Raw genomic sequence first — 15,662 nt, forward strand, 5'->3', positions numbered from 1 at the left:
TTTCTCCGCAAAAGACAGAGGTAGCCATTTTTCCACCCGGTCTTACTATCCCGGTTGATATATTATTGAATAGATATTTGAAAAACACCTTGAGGATTGATTATAAACAACGTTTGCCATGTTTCTGTCGATATTATGGAGCTAATTTGGAATATTTTTCGGTGTTGTCGTGACCGCAATTTCCGGTCGTTTTCTCAGCCAAACGTGAAGAACTAATGGAGCTATTTTTGGCTACAAAAATAATTTTTCTGGAAAAAAGGAACATTTGCTATGTAACTGGGAGTCTCGTGAGTGAAAACATCCAAAGCTCATCAAAGGTAAACAATTTAATTTGATTGCTTTTCTAATTTTCGTGACCAGATTGCCTGCTGTTAGCTAGGCATAATGCTATGCTAGGCTATCAGTAAACTTACACAAATGCCTGTCTTGCTTTGGCTGTAAAGCATATTTTCAAAATCTGAGATGACAGGGTGATTAACAAAATTATATTTCACTTGTGATTTCATGAACATGAATATTTTCTAGTAAGATTTTTTGTCTGTTGCGTTATGCTACTTAGTGCCAGTTGATGACAATTCTCCCGGATCCGGGATGGGTAGTTACAAGATTAACATGGCGTCCAAACTTTCTGTACCTTTTTTTCTATGTTTTAGATCCAAATTGTTTTTTTTTCTATGAACAAAGGCTCAGTTTACTTTATGTAATATGTGTAAATATGTGATGTCACAATAAAATGTGTTAGTGTTAATATTTGTACGAAAATAACGTTTAACAGTTTGCTAGCTTGATGATAACCAAATTTAGCTTGGCTAAACGCTATAGTAGTTAGCTCTAGCCTAGTTGGTTTTAGTCAATGTCAGTTTAATGTAATGGTTGTAGTGTAACGATGTAATTAAATTATGCCACCTCCTGGTGGATTAGTGTGTTTACATTGTCTAATACACTCAGTGATAAAGATATGGGATTCTGGGTAATCCACAGCGGATCTATGGAGAATTGCTGTTGGTGAGTTGAAAATGGAATGGTCCGGGATAGAAATGTATAAAGTTGACATTACATCATAAAATCCACATTTTACATCGTACATTAGCAATTTATGTTATTAGTAACTAATTGTTGGTTTGGCGTCAATTAAGGCACTCTTTACATGTTATTTGCCGAATCTCAGTTTGCCATGTGGGTTTTATGCTAGCTAAAGTTCCCTCTGAAGTTGGTAGCTTTCTTGAAAATGCATCTTTAGGAGTGCTATTTATTTCCCGTCAACTACTCATAATTCATCCATACTGTGTGTGTCATGATTGCAGGTAATTTATGACAAATGTATAAAGTATATGTTTTATACATTTATGAGCACTAGCTAACAGCGTATTAGCCTGATTTTGAAGAGTTTAGGAACATGTGGTACATTCTAGGTGTTATATTTCTTCTCCACAAGAGTGTGACGTTGAGTCATTTTTCAGGTTCATTTGATATATTTTGAATACTAAAATGGATGATAGTTTATTCTGATGTTGTGAATATGAGATTACACATGGAAGCAATATTTTTATCATACTAAATTAGAAATGGTTAAATCCACTACATGATCACATTGACTTTGATAGACATTTCAATTGTTCTTTTGTTTGTATATTATAGAGCAGATCTATGGAGAATTGCTGTGGGAGTGTTCTATCCCGTTGACTACTCATCATTCATCCATACTGTGTGTGTGTCCCATGATTGCAGCTTTGGAAATAAATAAACTATACATCCATTACTCCTTCCTGTGGTGAATCACTGACTAGAGGGACGGGACCAGGAAGTTCACAGTAGCATTGTTTTGCATAGGCGTCCTGTAACGTAGAGGTTTTTTCCCCCCCGGAATTGACACTGATAGTACAGTGAGTTTTTTATATATAATGTGAATGTGTAGATGTATGGTGACTCCACGTTTGGATGAACGGACCAACAGGACTGCCATGGGAAAGTCCCTTGACGGGTACCAGGAATGGTGGAAGGACAATCTGAAGGTAATTATCTTTTCACCCAACACAGCAGTGTTTTTTGAACCAGATCAGAACGCCTTCGAAGACCACCTTCAGGCACGGACTGAGAAGGATGTGGAGGTTTTTGACCAGGTGAAAATTATTGTCCGCTGTTAATTTATTTTCTGGCCTTCCTAGATAGATGTATTTATAATAGTATGAAATATAATTGCATTTATTTCTACCAATCAAGGTGAGACTGAACATGGACAGGGCGCATGAGGAGGAGCTACCTGAGAAGAATCAAGGGGACCAAGTGCTTTGACATCTGGGTGAATGACTTGGCTTGAAAGAAAGGAAGACTAGACCCGGGAAAGCTTGGTGCTCTTTCGCTCCTAGCTGGGGTCAACATCCGTTAAGGTGAATATAAAAATCCCTGATAACTATTTGCATTTGCTGCCTCGTGTTGGGCGGCGTCGCCATGCTCTCAGCAATACCAGCGCTGGCTCAGGGGTTTCTCCAAATAGTCAATCTCAAGGCTAACCATTGGGTCATGTTAAGTAACCGCTACATCCAGGTAGGTACGGAGGGGTTGGGTGGAGGGATGGAGGGTGGAGGAGGGTGGTACTACGACCTACAGTAGGTCTGCAGCAGACACTGATTAAGGTGTATGACTCCAGTGGTCATGACACCACCCTGGAGTTTCTCTCACAACTCATTGTTGCAGGAATTAAATTCCTCTGTTTTAACACCCAATTAAAATTAAACACTCTGTCAATTCATAAGGATATGTATGACCCTTATTAGTATAAAAATGGACAGGGCCCAGTCTTAAAGTCAAACAGCAGCCTTTATTCATGAGAGTACTGCTCCTTACACATTTTACCACAGGTTATAAACTGAAAATGACGTCAGCGTTTTCTAAATGTTCCGTCTCTTCTTGACACTGGTAGAAAGGCTCTATAGTTCTCAAGCCTTCCCACCTCGCCTAGAGCCAAGGTCAGCCAGTGTAGATAAGCATTCTACCCAGTCTGGCGATATAGTTCATTCCTTTCTACCAAGGAACAGACAGTCATTGTTCTAATTCTTGATTATATTTACACACATTATATTCAGTACTAGGATTAAAAAGAAAATTCATACACATACAGTAACATAATAGGATTCTGATTAGTACATATACAGTAACATAATAGTATTCTGATTAGTCAGTCCTGATTGAAATGTATACATAATTAGTCATTATTGATAAAAATTCCCTAAACACTCATCTCTATCTTTTCCAGGGACCATCCCTTACCAACCCCACTGACATCAAAAATTAGACTGGTATCCTTTCTGTATGCCATTAACATTATTGCATGTCTCATCAAACATTAAATTAAATCATTCAATAACTATTTTTACATACCTGATAATCATTTAATGTGTGTTTGCTTGTTTACATCTGCCTCCTACCTTGTTCCCTTTACTCTGCTCCTGTTCTCCAGGACATAGGGATTCTTCCAAACACACAGACATGGATCCTCCTGATGTCCTCCATTACCAACCACCCTCCAACTTTTCATTACATCAGCAACTGTTAATGTCAAGTTGTCATTATTGTCATACTGGGCACATAATGTGAGCTGCACAGATTAGCTAAAAACACTAGCACTGCAAACACTCAGAACAAAGAGGGCAGCAGTGCCTGGACTGCAGTTTCCCTCTTAGAGTCCACTGCCTGTTGAAAAACAAGTGACAGGCAGAACCTCCCATCCACACAAGACCCACCTCCTCTCTATTCCACACCAGAATTCTGTATTTCAGTCTGATTGCCAAGTGAGTGAACAGAAAAATCTGAAAGTAAATTGACACATCTACCAAAACAAATATCAATGGTTATGTATTTAAATGTAAAATATTGCTAGATTGATTTTCACACCTGTTTCATAAGGTTTTTGTTATTGTGTATCGTATCCCTTGATGGTATTTGTTAATTCAACATTGCTAATTGTATCATAGGACATCAAATAGATATATATTCAACCACAAGGGTGTACTAATGAGCTAGGATTTTTTTTAAATCATAATTGAGGGCAAAAACTATTTCAGTGTAGGTAAGGGATTGCCTGTTTAAAATGAAAACATGCCAGCCAGACAAGCCAGTGTATGAATAAATTGTATTTGCATATGAATGGAGTGGAAATTAGTTCACTTTGTGATCTGTAAGGTAAGTAACAATGTGTGTGGGGGGGGGGGCAGTTAATGATATGTTAACCCTGATGCCTGTATCTTCATAAAAAGCAGAAGATGGTAAACAACATTAATCGCAATGGTGAGCCTATGCAAATTAATAGAAATACATTTAGCCTAATTGGTAATATGACGTGGGGGAAAGTCCGGATCCTAGTCAGGCTTTTGTTTGTCAATTCCAGATTAAATATATCTTCATGTGTATCAAATCTGTAGGCAATTGTGGGCTAAATCAATGACAAACATCTTAAATGTTAAAGGGCTTCTTCGTGATCGAAACAGGCTGGTGTTTTTTCGGTTCTGTTTAGTCTTAAGAATATGCGTAAGAACGCAACTGCACTGAAATGAATAGCCTGATGGGATTCTCCTGAATAATAAATACTTTTGTTTGTTAAATTTGGTCTGTGCATATACCCATAAGGATAATTTTTGGTATTGGGCATAGCTCTACATTGCAGAGCATTTAGTTGACCAACCAGATTTTCCTGGGATGTTAAAGGCTGCGCAAGAACTTCGATAGGCTAGTAGACTGCGGAAATAGTGTAGTTTATCATTGTTATAGCCTTATATCACTTTATAAAATCTGGACCATTGCTTTCACTATGCTTTTTGTACATCTCTATAACAAGGCCTATATCCTCACATACCCCCTCAATATGAACCCTGCTTTTAACCATAAGACATCTCCACAGAAATGTATGGAAGGATTGCATGGTGACCCGGTAAACTGGGAAGTGGGGGGGGAAACGAGGTCAAATTATGACATCAGTGATTTTCAGGTCAGAGAAAAATGCTAGAGATTCCGAATTGGATGATTGTTCAAAACAAAAATCCCAGTCTGAGCTCGTTTTTTCAGAGTTGCCAGTTGTCTTGAACGCACTGAAGTCAGAAGATCAGAAATGGCTGACTTCCGAGTTTTGAATGCCCCACTAGAGACCAAGACTACCCCCAACAAAGAAAATGAAAGGGGGATACCTACTGTAGTTGTACAACTGAATGCATTCAACTGAAATGTGTCTTCCGCATTTAACCCAACCCCTCTGAATCAGAGGAGGTGCGGGGGGCTGCCTTAATCAAAATCTGCGTATTTGTCGCTCAGGGAACAGTGGGTTAACTGCCTTGCTCGGGCAAAACGACAAAAAGCTTGTCCGATTTGGGATTCAATCTTGCAATCTAATGTTTACTGGCCCAACACTAACCACTATGCTACCAAGAAGCCCTTGTGTTTGTATTGATGCAAGAAATAGGCATATCTACACAGTAATGGTAGCTGCGATATCAACTAGCCTAATAATTTTTGCATTGAGATGATAGGCCTATTTTAGCTAAATCGACAAATGAAATTGATGAACTAAACAGACACTTAAACTAACGGGTAACATATGTAGACGTTAAGGCATTCATGGTAAGATCATTAATAATAAACTTACCCGCATACTGACACGTTACGCAACGTGCATATCTACATGACGTGTCACGTGACGTGAACGTTTGACGCCTTAAACTAACTTGTCTCCATTGACAGTCCATGTTAATTAATGGCGTTATTTTATGGCGCTAGGAAGAGGTTAGGTGACTTGGTGAAAGGTATCAGTAGCTTCATGAGGTTAATTCTGGCATGAATCACCCCCCATACGCTCTCACCTGCAGGCGACATGCAGATGTTTCATTTCTCTCACGCCGTCATGGCTGAAGCCAGCGCAAATTCATACAATTTATGTTTCCAGGTTAAATGTAGGACGTCCCTCATTATAAACAAACATCGGTTAAATTCATGGTTTTTGCATCATTTTCAGATCTATTAGAATATATTAATAGACGAAACAACAATGTAATTTAACTAATTGACTGGCCAGGGCATTCATCAGCAAAGACGCAGTGCAAGCTGAAAGTATTTTGGACAACCAAATTGAAGACAAAATGATTGATGAAATCGAAGTGTCAGCTGGGTGATTTGCGATAACTTACATTTTATCAGTACTACCAGTATTAATAGGCCAACCGATAACACCACGACAGAATGCGTTTGAAGTGATGATGCGCCACCGAGAACAGCTAGCATGTCCAGCAAAGGACATCGCCAGTGGCACGCACACACTTCGTGCAGATCATCAGGTGGAGGAGGCCTAATCATATTTGTATGAATATTTTGTTAATGCCTAAGCTCTAGAGATGCAGTCAGGTAATGAACTCATTATGGTGCATCAACATTTTAATTTGATTACAAAAATGTGTTAGGCTATACAATTTAAGCAGATTAATGAACTGATAATACATTCATAACTTCCCAATCATTTTTGAATATGATAGAATATTGCATTCTGTTAGACATCCTGTGTGAATAATGTTCATTAATGTTAATTTGTGTATTAATACTAATAATCTGAAAATAAGTCTGAAATGGAATATTTTGCCTATTGTTCATGTTCATATAGCCTAGAACAATGTGGTAAAGTACTGTTATTACTTATCCACCTAATTATTATTATTTTTTCACTCGCTCGCCTCACTTTTCTGGGGGGAAAATCCATTAAACAGTGAATCAGTTTTGTCTGGCCTTACTTACTTTATTGTGTATATCATATTTCAAATTCTTATTTCTCAGCTTTTTTATTGATTATTGCATTGTTGGGTTTTGAGTTTGCAAGAAAGGAATTTCACTGTACTTGTACACGTGACATTAAAACTTGAAACTGAAACTGCAGCTAGTGTACAGTCCTTCCAGCTTCAGTTTGAAGTGATTGTGTTAGCTGTGTGTTGTTGCTCATTGTTATGGATGTATCCAAATGAACAGCTTTGTTGTTATATTGGTTGCACTGTTTGATGTGACTGTAAGTTAGCCGTAGTTGGCTAGCTATCAAGCAAGGGATGAGAATGTTTCCAGCCAGTATGGCAATAGAACATTTACTATGAATAAATTCATCAAAATAACATTCATGCAAATATGTAAATCCTTATTTGAATATGTTGGTAACCTGTTGTATAAAAGTGATAATGTCTTCAAAGCCGGTGTTTGGACGATATATTGGCATGGTTTGCCGGCCCTTGACTTAGTCTCGTGCCTAACAACACTGTGCCAATATGTTCTCCAAACCCTGGCTTCTCGGGCATTATCATTTAATTGACGACGCGCTCTAGCAGGCTGCTTGAGCGCAGAGATCTATTGCTGCCATGAGGCACAATCAAAGTTTTAGCTGGAACTTCTGCCTCTTCTTCTTTAAGGTTTTATGGCAGATTACACCTATAGGTATACCGCTGCCAACTACTGTACGGGGTAGTGAAACAACAAACTGTCCATTGCTTTAGCTGGAACTGATATGCCTACCTCCTTGTTTAGCTACTGAAATTAAAATCCAATTTTGCGTTATGTTAATTGCTTAAAAGTTGTAAGGAAAAATATAATAGTCTATTTTCAGGGTCAAATTCATGTGCAATAATTTTGGACAAATTATCAATGGAAATAAAACATAAGGTTTTGTAAATCCAGGTGGATTGTAGAAGGATATTGAAATAAAATACATAGGCTTACGTGTTATTTGTTTAAAATCTGAAAATAAAGGTAGTTAGTCATAATAGAACTTTAAAACCGCATTCAGTGGAACAGAAGAAAATGTGCAACACAGTAAACAGTGCATTTAGCTAACACAGAAAATATTACCATTAGAAGCCAACACACACAGTAAGCAATCCATATATCATTAAACAACCATTATTTAATTGTACTGCATTTTTACAGCATTTTATCTGCAGTGAAAATTTGTAAGGGTATCCTGTATTATTGTGCATGTTTATCTTACATGCTGCTAGTCTAGAACACATGTTATGTACTGTATGTGAATATGCACTTTTCAATTGGATGGACTGCAACAACAAAAAAGAAGTGGTACAAGCCGGGTGTTCCGACCAAGATCAAACTCTGTTGAGGTTGTAGGATGGCCTGACTGGATTCGGAGTGTTTCCAGATCTATCGCTCTTAATTAAATGGCATGCTCATGTTCCTGTTCTTGCTGTCTGGCAGCATGTTCACGTTCTTTTCTTTCCCTGTGCTTTAACTCTAATATCTGTTTTTTTTAGTGTAGGTACCACCTGTTTTCAAGTCCATTTGCAAATTTTTCATAATTTTTATTTAACCTTTTGACAGTTAAGAACTGTCACGTGTGCTCCCTCGCCGGCCTCTAGGTCACTAGGCTGCTCATTATGGCGCACACCTGTCACCATCCTTACACGCATCAGCGCATATTGACACTCACCTGGACTCCATCACCTCCTTGATTATCTTCCCTATATATTGGTGGCTGACTAAATACTTTTTTGCCCCACTGTATATAATCTATCTTTTGGATGTTTTTATCATAAATCTTCAATAATTATATTCCAACCGGACAATTCCTTTGTCTTTAGAAATGAAAAGGAACGGAGCTCGCTCTCACGGCCACACGCGTGACTTAGCTCATGGCATTCTGCCAGACCTCTGATTCAAACAGCTCTTATTCACTCCCCCTTCAAAGTATAAGCCCGAAACAACGTTCTAAAGACTGTTGACATCTAGTGGAAGCCTTAGGAAGTGCAATATGACCCCATAGACACTGTATATTGGATAGGCAATCACTTGAAAAACTACAAATCTCAGATTTCCCACTTCCTGGTTGGATTTTTCTCAGATCTTTGCCTGCCATATGAGTTCTGTTATACTTACAGACATCATTCAAACAGTTTTAGAAACTTCAGAGTGTTTTCTATCCACATCTAATAATAATATGCATATCCTAGCATCTAGGCCTGAGTAGCAGCCAGTTTACTCTGGGCGCGCTTTTCATCCAAGCTACTCAATACTGAGTACCCCCCCAGTCCCAAATAAGTTAACCACCACAACTTGTATGAGGTGACTACCTCAAGCTCTAAACCCTCAGAGGTAGTAATCCCACCTGTGGGGAGAGGGGCATTCTTCTTATCAAACCACAAGACCTTTGTTTTGGAGGTGTTCAGAACAAGGTTAAGGGCAGAGAATGCTTGTTGGACACTAAAGAAAGCTTTGTTGTCGAGCGTTTAACACAAAATCCAGGGAGGGGCCAGCTGAGTATAAGACTTTATCATCTGCATATAAATGGATGAGAGAGCTTCCTACTGGCTGAGCTATGTTGTTGATGTAAATTGAGAAGAGCGTGGGGCCTAGGATTGAGCCTTGGGGTACACCCTTGGTGACAGGCAGTGGTTGAGACAGCAGATGTTCTGACTTTATACACTGACTCGAGAGAGGTAGTTAGCAAACAAAGCCAAGGATGCCTCAGAGACACCTATACTCTTTAGCCGGCCCACAAGAATGGAATGGTCTACCGTATCAAAAGCTTTGGCCAAGTCAATAAAAATAGCAGCACAACATTGCTTAGAATCAAGGACAATGATGACATCATTGAGGACGTTTAAGGTCGCAGTGACACATCCATAACCCGAGCAGAAACTAGATTGCATACCAGAGAGAATACTACAGACATCAAGAAAGCCAAGTCAGTTGATTATTGCCAAGTTTTTCCAACAATTTTGATAAACAGGGTAAGTTTAGGGGCAAGGTCAAGTTTAAGGAGCTCCTTTAGCACCTCGGACTCAGTGACTGTCTGCAGGGAGAAACTTTGTAGCGGGGCAGGGGAAAAAGAGGGAGGAGCATCGGGTCCAGTCGCATTAGAAGGGGTGGGAGATGAGGAAATGTTGGACGGGCAAGGAAGCATGGCTGAGTCAAATAGGAATCCTGTCTTAATGAAGTGGTTATTTAAAAAGCTCAGCCATGTGCTTCTTGTCAGTAACAACCACATCATCAACTAGGGTTTATTTTCCAGTTCTTTAACCATTTTCCATAACTTATTGGGGTTAGATCCAGAGAGAGAGAGAGAGAACTGCTCCTTAAAGTAACTAACTTTGGCCTTCGGTATAGCCTGAGTGCACTTATTTCTCATTTGTCTGAACGAGAGCCAGTCAGCCTGAGCATGCGTGTGTTGAGCCTTTCGCCAAATGCAATTCTTGAGGTTGAGTAACTCTGCAAGATCACGGTCGAACCAGGGGCTGAACCTGTTTTTAATTCTCATTTTCTCGTTGGGGGCGTTTGTTAACAATATCACTGAAAATATAAAAAAAGAAGGTCTTAGTGTCTTCGACAGAGGGGATCAAGCTGATTCTATACCAATTTACAGATGCCAGGTCATGAAGGAAGGTTTGCTGATGAAAGTTTTTTAGCAAGCGTCTATGACAAATCAGGACAGGTTGTTTCACTGAGCAGCCATTACGAACACATGCTGTAAAACAATGAGTTTAAAATAAAATATTTTTGAATTTGAATGTGATGATCAGCTATATTCAAGGAACAGTATTATACAATCACGTTCCTGGCGACCCACAAACAGACCTTTTTCAACAAATTAAAGTAGATGTAAGATGTAGTAAAATGGCGCCGGAAGAAATGCCAGCAGTTTTACGGGCGCCCAACCAATTGTGCTATTATGTGTTATTTTTCGCGTTATTTGTAACTTATTTTGTACATAATGTTTCTGCAACCGTATCTTACGGCAAAAAAAGAGATTCTGGATATCAGGACAGCGATCACTCACCTCGGATTAGACAAAGATTTTTTCTTCAACAAAAAAGACGCACAAGACATCCTCTAAACACCCGGAAGGGCCGACATCCACGTTATTTGCAAGAGAAAGTGACGCAGGTACAGAGGACAAAGAGCCGGATGCCTCATGAGGACCCGGAGAAGGTGAGTGGGAAAGCTGCCGTTACCGTCAATACTACTCGCCAACGTGCAATCATTGGACAATAAACTAGACGATGTACGATCACGAATATCCTACCAACGGGACATCAAAAACTCGTGAATGACGACATGGATATTCAGCTAGCGGGATACACACGGCACCGGCAAGATAGAACAGCACACTCCGGTGCATATCTGTGCATATTTGTAAACAACAGCTGGTGCACGAAATGTAAGGAAGTCTCTAGATTTTGCTTGCCTGAAGTAGAGTATATTGTGATAAATTGCAGGCCACAATACTTGCCTGGAGAGTTCTCAGCTATACTTTGGCTGTGTATTTACCACCACAGACAGATGCTGGCACTAAGACCACATTCAGTCAGCTGCATGAGGAAACCACTCACCCAGAGGTGGTGCTCCTAGTGGCCGGAGACTTTAATGCAGGGAAACTTAAATCAGTTCTACCAAACTTCCATCAACATGTTAAATGTGCAACCAGAGGGAAAAAAAATTCTAGATCACCTGTACTCCACACACAGACGCGTACAAAGCTCTCACTCGCCCTCCATTTGGTAAATCTGACCAGAAGTCTATCCTCCTGATTCCTGCTTACAAGCAAAAATTAAAGCAGGAAGCACCAGTGACTCGGTCTATAAAAAAGTGGTCAGATGAAGCAGATGCTAAACTACAGGACTGTTTTGCTATCACCAACTGGAACATGTCCCGGGGTCAAAGCTCTCCCTCGCCCTCCATTTGGTAAATCTGACCAGAACTCTATCCTCCTGATTCCTGCTTACAAGCAAAAATTAAAACATGAAGCACCAGTGACTCGGTCTATAAAAAAGTGGTCAGATGAGGCAGATTGCTAAACTACAGGACTGTTTTGCTATCACAGACTGGAACATGTTCCGGGATTCTTCCGATGTCATTGAGGAGTACACCACATCAGTCACTGGCTTTATCAATAAGTGCATTGAGGATGTCATCCCCACAGTGACTGTACGTACATACCCCAACCAGAAGCCATGGATTACAGGCAACATTTCCACTGAGATAAGGGTAGAGCTGCCGCTTTCAAGGTGCGGGAATCTAACACGAAACCTTAAAAGAAATCCTGCTATGCCTGCGACGAACCATCAAACAGGCACAGCGTCAATACATGGCTAAGATTGAATCATACTACACCGGCTCCGACACTCGTCGTATGTGGCAGGTTTTGCAAACTATTACAGACTGCAAAGGGAAGCACAGCCGCGAGCTGCCCACTGACACGAGCCTACCAAACGAGCTAAATCACTGCTATGCTCGCTTCAAGGCAAGCAACACTGAGGCATGCATGAGAGCATCAGCTGTTCCAGGCCGATGTGATTAAGACCTTTAAACAGGTCAACATACACAAGGCTGCCAGGCCAGACGGATTACCAGGACGTGTGCTCCGGGCATGTGCTAACCAACTGGCAGGTGTCTTCATTGACATTTTCAACATGTCCCTGTTTAAGTCTGTAATACCAACATGTTTCAAGCAGACTATCATAGTCCCTGTGCACAAGAACGCAAAGGCAACCTGCCTAAATGACTACAGACCCGTAGCACTCACGTCTGTAGCCATGAAGTGCTTTGAAAGGTTGGTAATGGCTCACATCAACACCATTATCCCAGAAACCCTAGACCCACTCCAATTTGCATACCACCCGAACAGATCCACAGATGATGCATTCTCTATTGCACTCCACACTGCCCTTTCCCACCTGGCCAAAAGGAACAATTACGTGAGAATGCTATTCATTGACTACAGCTCAGCGTTCAACACCATAGTACCCTCAAAGCTTATCACTAAGCTAAGGATCCTGGGACTAAACACCTCCCTCTGCAACTGGATCCTGGACTTCCTGATGGGCCACCCCCAGGTGGTGAGGGTAGGCAGCAACACATCTGCCACGCTGATGCTCAACACTGGAGCTCCCCAGGGGTGCTTGCTCAGTCCCCTCCTGTACTCACTGTTCACCCACGACTTTTGCAGACAACACAATAGTGGTAGTCCTGATCACCGACAACGACGAGATAGCCTATAGGGAGGAAGTCAGAGACCTGGCCGGGTGGTGCTAGAATAACAACCTATCCCTCAACATAACCAAGACTAAGGAGCTGTAGTGGAGCAGGTTGAGAGCTTCAAGTTCCTTGGTGACCACATCAACAACAAACTAGAATGGTCCAAACACACCAAGACAGTCGTGAAGAGGGCACAACAAAGCCTATTCCCCCTCAGGAAACTAAAAAGATTTGGCATGGGTCTACAGCTGCAACATCGAGAGCATCCTGACTGGTTGCATCACTGCCTGGTACGGCAACTGCTCGGCCTCTGACCACAAGGCACTACAGAGGGTAGTGCACACGGCCCAGTACATCACTGGGGCCATCTGCCTGCCATCCAGGACCTCTCCACCAGGCGGTGTCAGAGGAAGGCCCAAAATTTGTCAAAGACCCCAGCCACCCCAGTCATAGACTGTTCTTTCTACTACCGCATGGCAAGCGGTACCGGAGTGCCAAGTCCAGGACAAAAAGGCTTCTCTTTCTTTAACCCCCAAGCCATAATAATCAAATGGCTACCTGGAGAATTTGCACTGTGTGCCCCCCCACCCCAACCCCTCCTTTTATGCTGCTGCTACTCTCTGTATGTCATATATACATAGTCACTTTAACTATACATTCATGTACATACTACCTCAATTGAGCCGACCAACCAGTGCTCCCGCACAGTGGCTGACCGGGCTATCTGCATTGTTTTTTTTTGGCTATCTGCATTGTGTCCCACCCACCACCCGCCAACACCTCTTTTACGCCACTACTACTCTCTTTTCATCATATATGCATAGCCACTATAACCATATCTACATGTACATACTACCTCAATCAGCCTGACTAACCGGTGTCTGTATGTAGCCTCGCTTCTTTTTATAGCCTCGCTACTCTATATAGCCTGTCTTTTTACTGTTGTTTAATTTCTCTACTTACCTATTGTTCACCTAATACCTTTTTTGCACTATTGGTTAGAGCCTGTAAGTAAGCATTTCACTGTAAGGTCTACTACACCTGTTGTATTCAGCACACGTGACAAATAAACTTTGATTTGATTTGAATTAAAGTAGATGTAGCCCTTGATTAATTTAGCATTTTACTAGGCTACAGGGTCGGAACAAAAGCATATCCAAGGACCATGCTCACCTGTGGGTGCTCAAGAACAGGAACCAAGAATAATTAAGATAAGCACATGTGGATGCTCCTTTAGTTCCATTCACGATTAGGCTATCTGGTAATACAAACATCTGTGAACATTTCCCAAAAATCGATTTTCTCAATCAACCGTGAGGTTGTTTCTTCCTTGTGCAACTCTGTAGATCTCATAGGAAAGGCTTGGGTTTTTGTAGGTTGGAGATGACTAAGACAGAGACTGATGGGAGACTTAGTGATCCTCGCCCTAACAGCCATGATACTGCTTCTCCTTTGGAATTACCACTGCATCGTCATCACACGCATCTGCCAAGACCAGGAGGAGAGCTCTACATAAGCTATGTGGAGGGACCAGGAGATCGAGGACTGAAGGCACTACCATAGAAATATAATTAGTAAAAAGGGAAAAGCCCATCAGACCAAAGCAATTTGACTGCACCTTCATGGGAAACTCAGTATGGCTGACATGGCATTGTAATTCTATTTTTATGGGCAATACAACTAAGCCTATTCCAGCCTGGGTGCCAAGTCTGTCACTGCTCTCTTGAAAACTCCCTTTGACAGACTGGCACCCTTGCTAGGCCTATTCCATATAATGATGATAACCTACAGCCAAATTGACAATACATGCTCTTTTTTCAAATGGAGGAAATTGTAGGAAAACCATTTACCATGCTTTTTAAAAAGTCTGTAGGGATTTTCTGTCGGATTGAATTACTTTTACACAATTAAAATTCATTTAATGCCTTATTGTGATTAAGATTAGCATAATTCACGTTTCCATTTATTCTGCACTGTAAAGCCACGCCTAAAATAGACCAAGTGCTGAAAGTGGCACAAGTCTAATTACAATGTAGTAGGCTAATTAAGAACAATTGATGCTGTATGTGTGTGTCACATATGGGCTACAAAATAGGTTTCCTTTCCACACAGAATTAATAACATGGTATTGAAATTGTCTATCAGTGCCCTCTCAAAGTCATGGCATTGTGCACTAGGCCTACATTGGTTTGTAGAGAAAGGTAGCAATTGCCTTATAGTTTAAAAATAGACATAGAATGTTTAACATCATGTTAATAACATGTTGTAACACATGAAATATTGGAATGATTAGCTTCCTATATAGGCTATTGTTTGAATGTGTAATAAAACGAACTTGTTCATAACTTGATGAACCTCAAAACAGAGGTAGCCTAGCCTACAATCAATAGGTCCTAATGATGCTATAAAGTAAGTTGAAAAGCCTGTTAATTAATACGGTCATTGGGGTAGTAGTCTACTAGTTCATTTACTTGAGCTCAAAGTCCCTCTCCCTCATCAGTGGCAGTGCTGCCACCTTGTGTCAGTTGGTCCTGAACACAATGTGGAATGCATCTCATATTTCAATCAAAACTTTGAGACATCCTACAAAGAATGATTTTAAGACATCGGTACCCTATTTGTATTTGTAATATATTCTGCCTTCAAGTTGGCCTGTATGGATGAAA

General features: G+C 40.7%; 1 long non-coding RNA gene across 3 annotated transcripts; it reads left to right on the top strand.

Moving 5' to 3' along the window:
* The first annotated feature begins 957 nt into the window (after nucleotides 1-957).
* Nucleotides 958-4,598, top strand: LOC149982902 (uncharacterized). 3 transcript variants are annotated; one of them, XR_016496728.1, is made up of 5 exons: nucleotides 958-1,005; nucleotides 1,916-2,120; nucleotides 2,221-2,387; nucleotides 3,254-3,296; nucleotides 3,458-4,598. It is a non-coding gene; the product is annotated as an uncharacterized LOC149982902 (long non-coding RNA). The 3 variants fall into 3 exon arrangements; XR_016496727.1 differs by having other exon boundaries at nucleotides 1,916-2,012; nucleotides 3,458-4,144; XR_016496729.1 differs by having other exon boundaries at nucleotides 975-1,005; nucleotides 2,038-2,120.
* The last annotated feature ends 11,064 nt before the right edge of the window (nucleotides 4,599-15,662 follow it).

Source organism: Oncorhynchus mykiss, chromosome 6 (genome assembly GCF_057628025.1).
Source record: "Oncorhynchus mykiss isolate SJ-2025 chromosome 6, ASM5762802v1, whole genome shotgun sequence".
NCBI lineage: Eukaryota > Metazoa > Chordata > Actinopteri > Salmoniformes > Salmonidae > Oncorhynchus > Oncorhynchus mykiss.